Below are 12519 nucleotides of genomic sequence, written 5' to 3' on the forward strand. Positions count from 1 at the left end.
TACTAATGGGTGCGCCAAATTTCATTATACCTGTACTTTATACTCAACCCAGTGCTGAGAGAGCACAGTCTCTGCCTTCAGTAGGCTTTCCGTCCTCCTAAAGAAAGAAGGCTCCCAGCTAAGTTCTAAGTGCAGGTGGTAGCTCAATTCTGGGTCATGGGGTACCTGATTTGTCTGTGGGGCGGGGAGGGACCAGTCACGGTGGCCCTGGCAGAGCTTGGCTGCACAAAAAGGGCTGGGGTGGTCTAGAGGGACAGGAACAGAACGTGAATCCAGGGAGCAGAAGCCAAGGCCAGGGAGGAAAGCTTGTAGTCGGGATAGAGGCCCGCGTGACCATGCCTGCAGGTGGTCAGCACCCAGAGTCTCTGGGGGTTCCTAGCCTCCCTGGCCTCATGCTCCTCCTACCAGTGCCCAACCAGAAGTTCTGCAAACATTTCCATCCTGAAGTCAACCAGGTTGGATATTGTGTTCGGCCACAGGGATGAAACAGCACCTTGGAATGCATGCCACGAAGGTGGAAAAACAATGTTTGAATTGTAATTCAGAGAAAGGAAGCGTGTAGGAATAATCTGGAAATTTTTCATCAGGCAGCCATTGAGGACAGCAGCCGAAACAAGTCCGTGGACTAGAGAAGTGTGAGGGACCATTTTTCACACCGCGATTCGGATCCCACTCTTACTGGGACAAGCAGAGCCCGTGATGCGGCTTGGCTGTCTTGGGTTTAAAAACCCGGGTCTGCCTCCGAGATCTGATGCTATAGCCCAGCCTTGGGCCTCTTCCTCCAACACAGCACAGTAACACCGATTCTAGTGCGCTCTTGCCATTCTTCTGCCTCTAGGCAGGCTTCAGGTCAGAGCATTGGCAAGACTGGATTTGTTGGTGATGTGTTTGTAGAATCAAGTATTTTAAGTTTGGCAGAAGGAGGGAAAGACAACACCGAGAGGGCTAGAGCATGTATACCCGGTGAGTTGCTTTACGCAGGAGTGGAGAACTATGGGATAGTGGGGCAGAGGGAGGTGAGGGTCCCTTACTGTCGGCCCCCACTCCAGGCATTAGCCCAGATCCTGAGCCAGTAAGATCGCTTTGCAAGGGTGGCTGCGCAATGAGGAAGGTCCTGGGGGTTCACAGAGACTGCAAAGGGGCAGGGCACAGCTTAGACAAGCTTGCCCTCAGGGTGATTAGAGATCCAGGCCACTTGCCACCTGGGGCTTCCATTGAAGAGGGCTTTGAAATAAAATTACAAAAAAAAAAAAAAAAAGAAAAAAAAAGAATAAATTATCAGGCTCATCGTTATCAGACTCAAAAAAGACAAAAGAAAAAAAAAAAAGAGGGCTTTGAGTACTTGGCTATCCAGGCATTCAGATTTAGGGGAGGAAAGATGATGACAAGATCTCGACTGCATCAACCTCCCATGAGTCCCGTTGCTTATGGGCTATGTTGCAAAGCCTTGACTAGATATTCAAGGTTGAACAGGGCCACAACCTATCTACTTCACCAAGCCACTCCCCTGCACCCACCATGAGCCCCAGGGAGGCCAGTGCTCGAGTCCTTCACACCCCCTCCATTGAAGCCCATCCTTCCCCTTCCTGTCCCTTTCCTACTCCCACCCATTCTTCAAGAGCCATGCAGCTTGCTGGCTCGACAGGCCGCCCAAAGCTCTTCTTTCTCTAGAACTGGATTACGCCAACAGTAGACCACAGGAAACCGAGTAGCAGCAAAGCACTGGGCAACTGAAAGCATCATTTGGGAAGAAGTCATGACCAGAGACTTTCTTTTAAAAGCACCCAAATCAGGGGTTCCTAAGGGGCTCAGTGGGTTAAGCCTCTGCCTTCAGCTCAGATCATGATCTCAGGGTCCTGGGATTGAGCCCCACATCGGGCTCTCTGCTCGGCGGGGAGCCTGCTTCCCCCTTTCTCTCTGCCTGCCTCTCTGCCTACTTGTGATCTCTCTCTCTCTGTCAAACGAATAAATAAAATCTTAAAAAAAAAAAAGTACCCAAATCATCACAATGGGAAAAATAGGGACTTTTTCTACTATGATTTTGTTGTTTATGGTATTTTTAAAAATTACCTGGAGGGGGCACCCTGTCAACTCTCCAGGGTTTAAGTCCCTAGATCTGTACCCAGCCTGCTCCTCTCTGACCACCGTACCCACCCATAGTCTGTCCTGTACACCAGGGCACCCAGTCTGTGTCTTCTGTATGGTTTTTTTTTTTTAAGATTTTATTCATTTATCAGAGAGAGAGAGAGAGCGAGCACAGGCAGACAGAATGGCAGGCAGAGGCAGAGGGAGAAGCAGGCTCCCTGACGAGCAAGGAGCCCGATGCGGGACTCGATCCCAGGACGCTGGGATCATGACCTGAGCCGAAGGCAGCTGCTCAACCAACTGAGCCACCCTGGTGTCCCTTCTGTATGGTTTTGTAGCTATCTCCCATCCTACTTCCCCGTTCATCAGAAACTCCTTGTGGGTGGACACCAAGGACCCCACATGGTACAGGGGGGTGGGTGCACGGAAAGCTGTTAGTGCAGCTCCTGGCACATGGTAGATATTAATCCTAATGTGATTATTATTACTTAACTTTTTGCATCACCATAGATTAGAGATTTTTTTTCTCCTGCAAAGATTAGACATTGCCAACTAATAGAAGCTCAACACATACTTGTTAAACTTCTTTGCAGTGATCTAGTACCTACTAATTTAAACAGCGTTTTCAAGAACCAGCAGAGCACAGTGGCTGGGAGCCTGGCCTGTGGAGACGTCTGAGTCCAGATCCTGGTACTTCTACTTGAGTCTGATCACCAAACCTTGGGGTCTCTGTTTCCTTGTCTAGAGTGCCCACTTGGCAGGTTTGTTAGGAGAATTAATGGGTTAATATTGCAACAGTGCCATATACACTGTGTCTGGACTCTAGTAAGCCCGTTGTAAGGATCTCACATACCAATATTACCACATGGGTAATATTGGAAAAAAATGTTTTCTAAGCAGTACCAAGAAGATTGGTGCTATTTTATTAATTTGAGAGAGGGAGTTCCCCTCTTCAGGAATACGGTTTGCAGATGAGCAATTGGCATGGGAATTACATTGAACCTCAACTCCTTCAGAGCGGGTGCAACACAGTCTTTCCTTGGCAGAACTTGCCTAGTGGTTGAACCTAAATTTATATCTTTATAATAGCTTATTCAAAGCATGCTCTCCCCTAGGGTAGCCGATGCTGTGATGTACTACCCGGACCCCTCTTCAAGACCGCTTGGAGTGCTGCCAGCCAGAGGCCCTGCCCAGAAATTGGCCCTCAGCTGAAGAAGGGCCTCAAGGACAGCCATGTGCAATGACCCATCACTGTGCAGAAGAGAGGCCCACACTCCTTGTCCCAAGTTCTAATGTCTTTGAAGGTCATCCCTGGAGCTCCCCCTGGGACTGCTAAGGTCTTAGATGAGACCGTTCTGCAGTCCACGTTTTCTCTCTGCCTGAGCCTGCTTTTCTACCTTCCCTTCCACTTCCACAGGTGTGGATCCTGAGAGCACTTCCTGATAAACATCCTGTATGCTAATCTATACCTCCGAGTCCGTTTCTGGGGAGCCTGGCCTGCAACACTTGTGAGGGCACATTCGTTCCTTCTTGTGACTTTTGATAGGACCCCTGACTTACGATTACCTGGATTCCACCTGTAACTGAAATATGAGTGTATTTGTGTCTTTCATTAGTAAAAGGTCTAAGTATTTTAAAAACTTTTTATACTTTTAAAAAAAATTATTCATTTGAGACAGAGACACACACACAGAGAGAGAGAGAGAGAGAGAGAGAGAGAGAGCATACTCGAGCATGAACAGGGAGAGAGGCAGAGAGAAAGGGAGAAGCAGACTCCCCGCTGAGCCAGGAGCACCATGTGGGGCTCGATCCCAGGACCTGAAAATCATGCCCTGAGCTGAAGGTAGGCGCTTAACCATCTGAGCCACCCAAGCATCCCAAAGGTTTAATTATTAATAGCAATCTCTTTGACCTTAAACATATTTCCAGTGGAACAATAAATTATACAGTCACCTCATCTGTAAACAACTCTCAGGTCCCCAGGCCCCACTGCCAGTGAGGAAAAATGAGGTCATGTTAGCATAGCCTGGATTCCCCTAGCTTGGAGAGCCTCTCAAGTGTAACTCTGGAAGCTCAGCCCCTCCCCCATCCTTCCCTGCTTCCTCCTCAGAACATCTGAGGGACTCTGGAGCCCACACAGTCTCAGCACCGCAAGCTACTGCTCAGCCACTGCTCTCAACCCTCTTCTGAGGCTGCTGGTCACACCCCAGGGCTGACAGCCCCTCCCCTCCACCTAGGAGCAGTGGCTCCCCTTGGAACTGCTGCTTTGGGGCATCAGACAGCCTCTGAGTGGTCCACCATTGTCACAAAGCCCAGATGACCCAAGGAGGCCTCACCCCTGACGAGGGTTTGAGTCTCTCCTTTGACTGTAGCTTGATGCATCTGCCCTCCCATGAAGTGAGTGAAGAAACACATTCCCTGTGTCTGGTATACTTTTTTTTTTTTTTTAGCTGAACCCCAGAGCAGAATGGCATAGGTGTTAGATGGGTGTGGTTCGTCTCCTATTGTCCACAAACTCTTCCTCCCTCAGGATCACCCACAGGCCCTCACGGTGGCTGGATCAGGTTGGAGTTGGAGAACAGCCTCCAAAATGCAACAGGAAACCCTCGACTTAGCTAATCCTAATGTTCAAGTTCTCTTCCAGAAGTTTCCTCACACTCCATGCAACTGAGGTAACCCCAGCAGATGCAGAGGAATTGTAACCTAACTCTGCATGAACCAGGTTTGTCTGCTCTGCACAGTAGCACAAGATCATAAAAACGACTGTGTACACTGCAACCCTACAAAGCCATCTTGATAATCAATGGGAGAACAATTGTTTGGTGACCTTTAAATATTTTTTGTCAAAATGAAAAGCTCTCTTACTGTTGGTTACAAATGCATGGGAAATGAAAAATTAGCAAAATTAATGTTTACCTGTTACACTGTGACTCAAAACATTAGAAACACTGAGGATTAAAGTGCTTTCTTTCTTTCTAAAAAAAAAATACAAAAGTAGTTTGAATAGCACTCACCTTCTTCCCCTCATAACATAACCTGTGCAGCCAGAACCTCTTCCATGCCTTTGTGTGCCAGCCTTTATTGGCAGTAAATTGTTCTTCTTCAGTCAACTCGTGATTGACTTTCTTGTTGTTGTGGCAACTGACTTCAATCTTCTGGTCTGAATGTTAGCCAGATGAATTAGGATTTTGAAATGTTATGGTCTTCGACTGAAAGTAGAAGAAAATATTCAAGTTCAACCTTGAGTGGCTTTAGGTTTCTACTGCAACTAAAATGGAAAGATAATGGTTTGTATTACTCATTGGACTTTTCCAGGGAGGTTAGCTCCGTAGCTTCTCACAGCTCTAGGTCTCCTCTGATCTTCCCCTGCTGTTGCCATTTGCAAGTCTATCCACACCCAATTGCACTGTCGGTGTTGTCACTTTTTGTTTCTTTGCTGTACTTCCGCACTTGTCAGTTAATCCTCTATAGAGTCTCCATTTTTGTAAAATGCCGTGTGGGTTTATCACCAGGAGGCAAGGAGGCAACACAGCCACACACTTTGCTGCCTGTGTGTGAGCTGAGTACCAGAAGCATGGTGATCAGTCACGGACAGACATCGAAAGGAGTGATAGGATCGGTCGCTTCACCATTTGTGATCTGTGGTCTGAAGCAGGCAGTGGGAGATTAAGCGGGCAGTGAAATTAGTGCTTTACGCAATGACAGTCATAAACCACGGGGACAGAAATGGGAACCGTTTTGTTGGGGATTGGTATCATATAACGAAGTCACATTAATTGAAACTTGCCCATATTTTATTTTATTTATTAACATATAATGTATTATTAGCCCCAGGGGTACAGGTCTGTGAATCCCCAGGTTTACACACTTTACAGCACTCACCATAGCACATACCTTCCCCAATGGCCATAACCCAACCACCCTCTCCCTACCCTCCTCCCCCCGGCAACCCTCAGTTTGTTTTGTGAGATTAAGGGTCTCTTATGGTTTATCTCGCTTCCGATCCCATCTTGTTTCATTTATTCTTTGAAACTTGCCCATATTTGAACCACGCAATGCAAGGGCTGTTTTATGAATGTTGTATACCAAATATTTCTGAGCACATTTATGGTACTGCCCTTCAACCACCTTGTGGTTGGATAGGGGCATGTGATTACTTCTGGCCAATGAATTGAGAGCGGAAGTTACATGGGTCACTCCCGTGCCAAAGCATTTGCTTGCCGGTCGGTATTGGCACAGCCCCTGGGAATATCTGAGAAAGTAGCTACTCTGTTAGCCACAGTCCCTGAGCAACTAAGCTGAGCAGGGGCCTCTGCTAAGATGTCATAGATACGTAGCATAAGCAATAAGCAAACCTTTGTTTTAAGCTATGGAGATCTCAGGTTGTTTGTTTCTGCAACATAACAGCCTGTTCTGATTGACAGGAAATATAATTATGAGAGGGTCTGGAAAAAGGAGGATGGGAAACTGGGCAGAAGTCAGAGCCCAGAAATTGGCAGCGAATTGTCAAAAGGGCTCCAGATTCGTGAGGGGTACAGAAAGAATCAGGGGTACGTAGTTAAAACATACTACCTTTATACGGCTAAAAATAAACAGCACAAATACAAAAAATAGGTGTATAGTTCAATAAAGAACTAAAAGGCGAACATACTTATAACCTCTACCCAAATTAAGAGGCAAGAGCAGGTCAGATGCTCCTGCCTGTGCTCCGTCCCACCAGACCTAACCCTGCCCCCGTCAGCTACCGTCCCGCCCTGTTCTATGATGACCTCCTTCCTCTCCTATGGCCTCATCACCCACTCACTCATTCTTCAACATTGAGGCTTAGTTTCATTTTTGAAATATTTTTAAGTCTCTGAATATACAGATTCCCCGCCTACCCCTTTCCACTCAGGGATTTATTTGCTGTAGAATTTATTTGTTGTCTGCAGTCTCTGTGATGCTCACGATGTGGCAGGTGTCTTCACCCGCATGGAGGGGTTTCATCCTGCCTGATGTATGCTGCCTCACTTAGCGGATGCCTCCAGGTTTAGCTTTGTGCCATCTGGAGGAGGCCTTAGGAGCTGTGTAGGGGAAAAAACTGGCAAAAAGTCTTCTTGAGATATTTACAGGAGAGCTGGTGAGACCTTGTGACTGGCAGCTTTTAAATGGATCTCCTGTAAGGAAAACGAACCCCATCCTGTACCTGTGGACGATCTCCCAGCAAGGTTCACCAGCTTCCAGGGGGAAATCGGATGGCCATGAATGCCAGGCTTTGGACTTATCTGAAGCATAAGGTTTTACACGGTGTTGATATTGTTATATTTAATTTCTTAATGCATATCATAATATCTCTGTGTCTCCTCTTCAGTATGAAAAGAAGTATGAAATAAGTATGAAAATAATGTGTAGAATTTCCAAATAAAGTAAAATTTGAAGGTACAAAAAAAGGGGAGTTATCTGTCGAGTTTCCAACAGTGTGGGTTTTGCAGCTCCTATCCCCTTATTCCCCTGACCCCGTGGTTCCTCTAAATCTCTGGTTGGATATATAGGTTGATCAAAATTGGGTGGCTTTGATTAATTTTTGTAAGACAACTACATGGGCAGTGGTGTGTTTGTTCACCAAAAGGTACATAATCATCTACAACGTGATTTTTTTATGTTGTCAACAATCATTTTTGTTCAATTCCATGTCTATCTGGGCGTTCAGAATTGGCAAAATTCCAATTCAGAACTTCCCTCCTTCTACGATCTGGTTACCTGTGGTGCAGTTCACACAGGAAAGTCTGGGTACGTCCCTTATTTTCCCCCAGGGCTCAAAGCTCTAGCATATCCAGGTAATTTGCTAAGGTTTGAATTTGGCAAAACAGTCATAAAGATGGCCTCCATCCGTCCAGCCTTCTCTCACTACGCCTTCAGTCACTAAGAGTTCACCCCAGGCTCTGTGATCCCTCTGATTTCCCCCCTGCTCCCCACCTCCTTGAAGCCCACCTTCAAGGAGGTTTTCTCCCCCTTTAGAAGATAAACTGTGGACATCACTCATCGTACAGGCGTCTGGATTTTCAGCCATCCGTCTCCAATATGTGGTCACCATCCTAGTGGGACTGAAAACAGAGAGCCCCGAGCTCAAACCCAGTTTGTGATTATGTTTGTTTGGGCCAGCAACAGTGTTTTTGCTTCTTGCATTGTTTGTTTGTTTGTTTGTTTGTTTGTCTGAAGCTGAATGAGACTACATTTGGGTAGGGGGGCATTTTCTCTCTGGTTAGCTCAGAGGATGGCACCCCCTCCTACAGAACACCTGCTCTGGTTTCGTTTTTTAAAGATTTTTATTTATTTATTTGACAGTTTGACAGAGCGATACAGAGAGAGCACAAGTAGACAGAGCAGCAGGCAGAGGGAGAGGGAGAAGCAGGCTCTCAGTTGAGCTGGGAGCCCAACAGGGTCTTGATCCCAGGATCCTGGGATCATGACCTGAGCCGAAGGCAGCTGCTTAATCGACTGAGCCATCCAGGCGCCCCTGCTCTGGTTTCTAAGTCTCAAAGATAATAGGGGCACCTGCTCAGTTGTTAAATGTCTGCCTTTGGCTCAGGTTATGATCCCAGGGTCCGGGGATCAAGCCCCACATTGGGGTCCCGGCTCAACGGGAAGCCTGTTTCTCCCTCTCCCACTCCCCCTGCTTACATTCCCTCTCTCACTGTCTCTCTCTGTCAAATAAGTAAATAAAATCTTAAAAAAAAAAAAAAAAAAACAACTCTCGGGGGTCCTGGGTGGCTCAGTGGGTTAAAGTCTCTGCCTTCAGCTCAGGTCATGATTCCAGAGTCCTGGGATTGAGCCCCACATCGGGCTCTCTGCTCGGTGGGGAGCCTGCTTCCCCCGTCCTCTCTGCCTGCCTCTCTGCCTGCTTGTGGTCTCTGTCTGTCAAATAAATAAAATCTTAAGAATAAAACAAAAAACCTCTCAAAGATACTTGTGTTGCCACTTCTGTCTTATTGAAACCTTGAAGACAGGTGTTAGTAGCCCATTTTACAGGTGAATGAATGAAGCCCAGCTAAGTAATGAGAAGAGCTGGAGCGAGGCCTGCCTGGAGACAGACAGACAGCATGCTCTCTGGAAAGCAGACAGACAGCATTGGGAGAGCCGGCGACGGGGCCCTCCCTAACCAGCACAAACTAAAACCCACATTCTTTTTTCTTCCCTTTTACAGAGACAGCTCAAGGAAGCATGATAAAATGAGGCCTAAGATAATATTTGGGGGGGAAAGTTTATTTTTTTATGGTCTGTTTGCATTAGACCGTCGGGCGAAGAGAGGCGGTTAAAGACTTGTCCCAAATGGCCGGGCTGGAGAAGCACAAATCCAATGTCAATAGTTGGAAATACAAGTGTTTGGTTTCATTAAACTTCTTTTTAAAAAACATTTCTTCTTTCCTTCTCCTGAGGCAATCCAAGGGAAGGAGATACAGAGCCGGAAAGAGACGGAGGAGGGGGTAGCCAGCTGGGGCCAGGTGAGTCCTTGTCCAGAGGGCCTCGCTCCCCGCTGAGTGTCGTCAGCCAGCCCAGGAGGGTGTTAGCCCCGACCAGGAGTGTCCCGGAGTCGTCTGCTGGCCCGGAGGACAGCTGCTAATTGAGAGCGGGGAGCCAAAGTGTCAGCTTTTGTCCAACAGCAAACTTTTAAAAAAAACAAAACAAAACAAAAAACAGAGCAATAAGGAACAAATAGTCAAATCGGGGCCAGCACTGGGAAAAGCCACTTGAATCCTGTGTTCTCCTGTGGCCCTTTTTAGCAACAGCTGCTTCCTTTCCTTCCCCAAGGTGGAGGCCACATCAAACAGAAGAGGCCACAGGGAGAAGAGGGCAAGTTGAGAATGTAGGATCTAGTCTCCTTGAACTTTCAGGTTAAAATCCCAGCTCTGAGCCTTATTAACTGGGTCACTTTGCAAATTCTTTGTGCCTCAATTTCCTCATCTGTAAAATGGGGAAATAATAATACCTCGTGGCTGGTGAAAGGATTAAGTGAGAAAATGACTCAGCACAGTGCCTTGCACGAAGTAAGTGTTCAGTAAAAGTTTGTTGTTACTTTACTATTTTTAGAGCTCCTTCTCTCTCTACTTTTGTCCTTCTGTTACATGCCACTTCCCAGCAGTCTCCACTGGATTTGTCTAAATAGAGAAATGCAGCCAGAAGAGTGAAAACACAGGTTCTCTTCCAAGGTATTTTGTACACGGTATACCAAGACCCTCTCTCTCAGTCGGTTTCTACACAGTCCCATGGACAGCGTGCCCTTAACCTCATCCACACACCGTAGTGGATCACCCTCTTCAGCTCCAACCCCAGATCGAGGCCCACACTGTAAAAAAAAATGCTTTCTGTTTAAAAAAAAAAAAAGTCAACCCAAGTGCATATAAGAAGATGGGAGATATACTGACCACAGAGCTGAAAAGTCGAGGAGGAGGTCTATCTTCAAGCATGTCTTGATTCAGGGTCTTGCAAGAAGCCGCTAGCACTTGATGTCATCTCTCGGTCTTGTGTCCTCTATGCTGGTGCCATTCTCAGGCAGATTTGGCACTTCCAGTGGCAAGAGGTTTGCATTGCCAAGTGAACTCCAGGTTTAAGCCCAGTGAGAAAGAAAACATTCCTCTCTCCTAACAGCTCTAGCAGATCTTATGTGTGTTCCTTGGCTGTCTTTGGGTCGCGGGTCCATCCCTGGACCAATGTTGTGGTTGGGTGACAGAGGAAGAAGTGTGGCTCTCCCACTTGTAACTCAATGGACAGTTCCTGGCTTGATGAAGGGGAGAGGGGTTCTTCCCCGAAAGAGATCAGGGTGATCTCCAAAATAAGGAAGGAACTCCAAGCCCAGCGAAGGCCCATCACACACACACACATCTTCCAAAAGCCATCTCCAACAATTCTAGCAAAATCTCTCCTCTGAACTCCTGACCCGGTTCTTCAGAGTGCCTCTGATGCTGGCAATGTCTTTTGCTGGCATCTTTGGTCAGGAGTAAGTCTTGCAACATTAGCTATTCCGTGCAACACTTCTGTATGAAAACTGTTCCTGTCCTTCATTTGGCAATGAATCTGGTGCTGTATCCTTGTTCTGCATTGCTATGTCTCTCTTACTGATCGTGAACTTCGTGTTGTATGTGTATATCTTACCTGTCCTTCAGGATAGGAAGCAAGAATGTTCTTGTCTGGCGCCTTCTGTACAGTAATTGCTTGATCAATGTTGTTTAAGAACTGAAGGGCAATTCTTCTCTTATGTCTTCTATGGGTTGAATGCCAGTAGATGCTAAACAATATTGCTGGATACCTAGATTTAGAGCGAACACCGAATGTACTTTGGACTTTGATCTGAGCGTCCCTAGAGCCCCAGCCTGCCCCCCACCCCTGTCTGGGGCTGGAGGCAGGGGGTCCTGTAGAAAGACCAGCAAAGCCCAACTCAAGGGACAGTAGAGCGCTTAAAAAACAAACAAAAAGCTGTATCTCATCTTTCATCCCTCCATGAATAGAGATTAAGGCAGGGCAGGTCTTTAGCAGGTGGATGAAACAAATCCACAAAATAAGAGAAATACCTGAAGGGTGCTGAACCAGTTTGGACACTTTGTTCTAAGCCTTTGCCATTACCTGCAATGATTACCTGGCAAAGCTCCTGGACATCCGGAGATAGCTCAGTCCTAGGCTCGAGACTCCTCTCCAGGACCCAGCTGGGGCTTGACCCCAGTGCAACCCAAGCTGAGCTCTGGGCAAGGCCCGAAGGACAGAGAGTCTCCAGGGACACTGATCAGCCCTCAGCCAAGGGAGAGGAGAGCCAGAAAGGCAGGAGGCTGAAGTGTTTCCGGTTCTCCTCAATTCTCTTTACCAGAGGGAGGGGGCCCCTGCCAGGTGGGCAGGAACTAGTGACCAGGTCAACACGGCCCCTGCCCCTCAGGAGAGCTCCAGCAGTTAACTGCCACCTGCTAGCCAACACCCCTGCCATGGGGGCTTAGGCAGATGGAGCAGGGGTGCCAGGGGCAGGGACACGGTCTTATTCTCCTTGAGCGATTGCTAGGACTTCGAGAAGACTTCAGATCCGATCCCTGTTTCATTATTTTCTAGCTTGGTGACCCCAAGCAACCTCTCCAGATCTGACTGCACTCATCTTAGAAGGGGTGAGGTTAGACAAGCCCCCTGCCTGCTGTAAGTCAGGGGACAGTCAATTCTGATGCTATGCTATCACCTGCCTCCTCTCCTCACCCACAGGCCACATCCAGAGGATGTCTGGTTTCCCAGTGGCCAGTCAAGGCCATATCTGCCCTCCAGCTTGTGCTATGGAGCAGTTGGGCAGTGCTGCCCAGCAGTGAAGGGCAGGGCTCAGGAGCCACACTGGTGTGTCAGGTCCTAGCTCGACACAACAGACCTCCCTTCTGTAAAATGGAGAGAACTCCTCTCCTGCAGAATTCTTACGAGGACTCGATGAGGTGA

General features: G+C 47.5%; 1 pseudogene; it reads left to right on the plus strand.

The window, feature by feature from the left end:
* Positions 1–335: 335 nt before the first annotated feature.
* The window catches only part of LOC132022385 (ribosome biogenesis protein NSA2 homolog), a 118889-nt pseudogene continuing 106705 nt past the window's right edge, over positions 336–12519 (plus strand).

Source organism: Mustela nigripes, chromosome 7 (genome assembly GCF_022355385.1).
Source record: "Mustela nigripes isolate SB6536 chromosome 7, MUSNIG.SB6536, whole genome shotgun sequence".
Classification (NCBI taxonomy): domain Eukaryota; kingdom Metazoa; phylum Chordata; class Mammalia; order Carnivora; family Mustelidae; genus Mustela; species Mustela nigripes.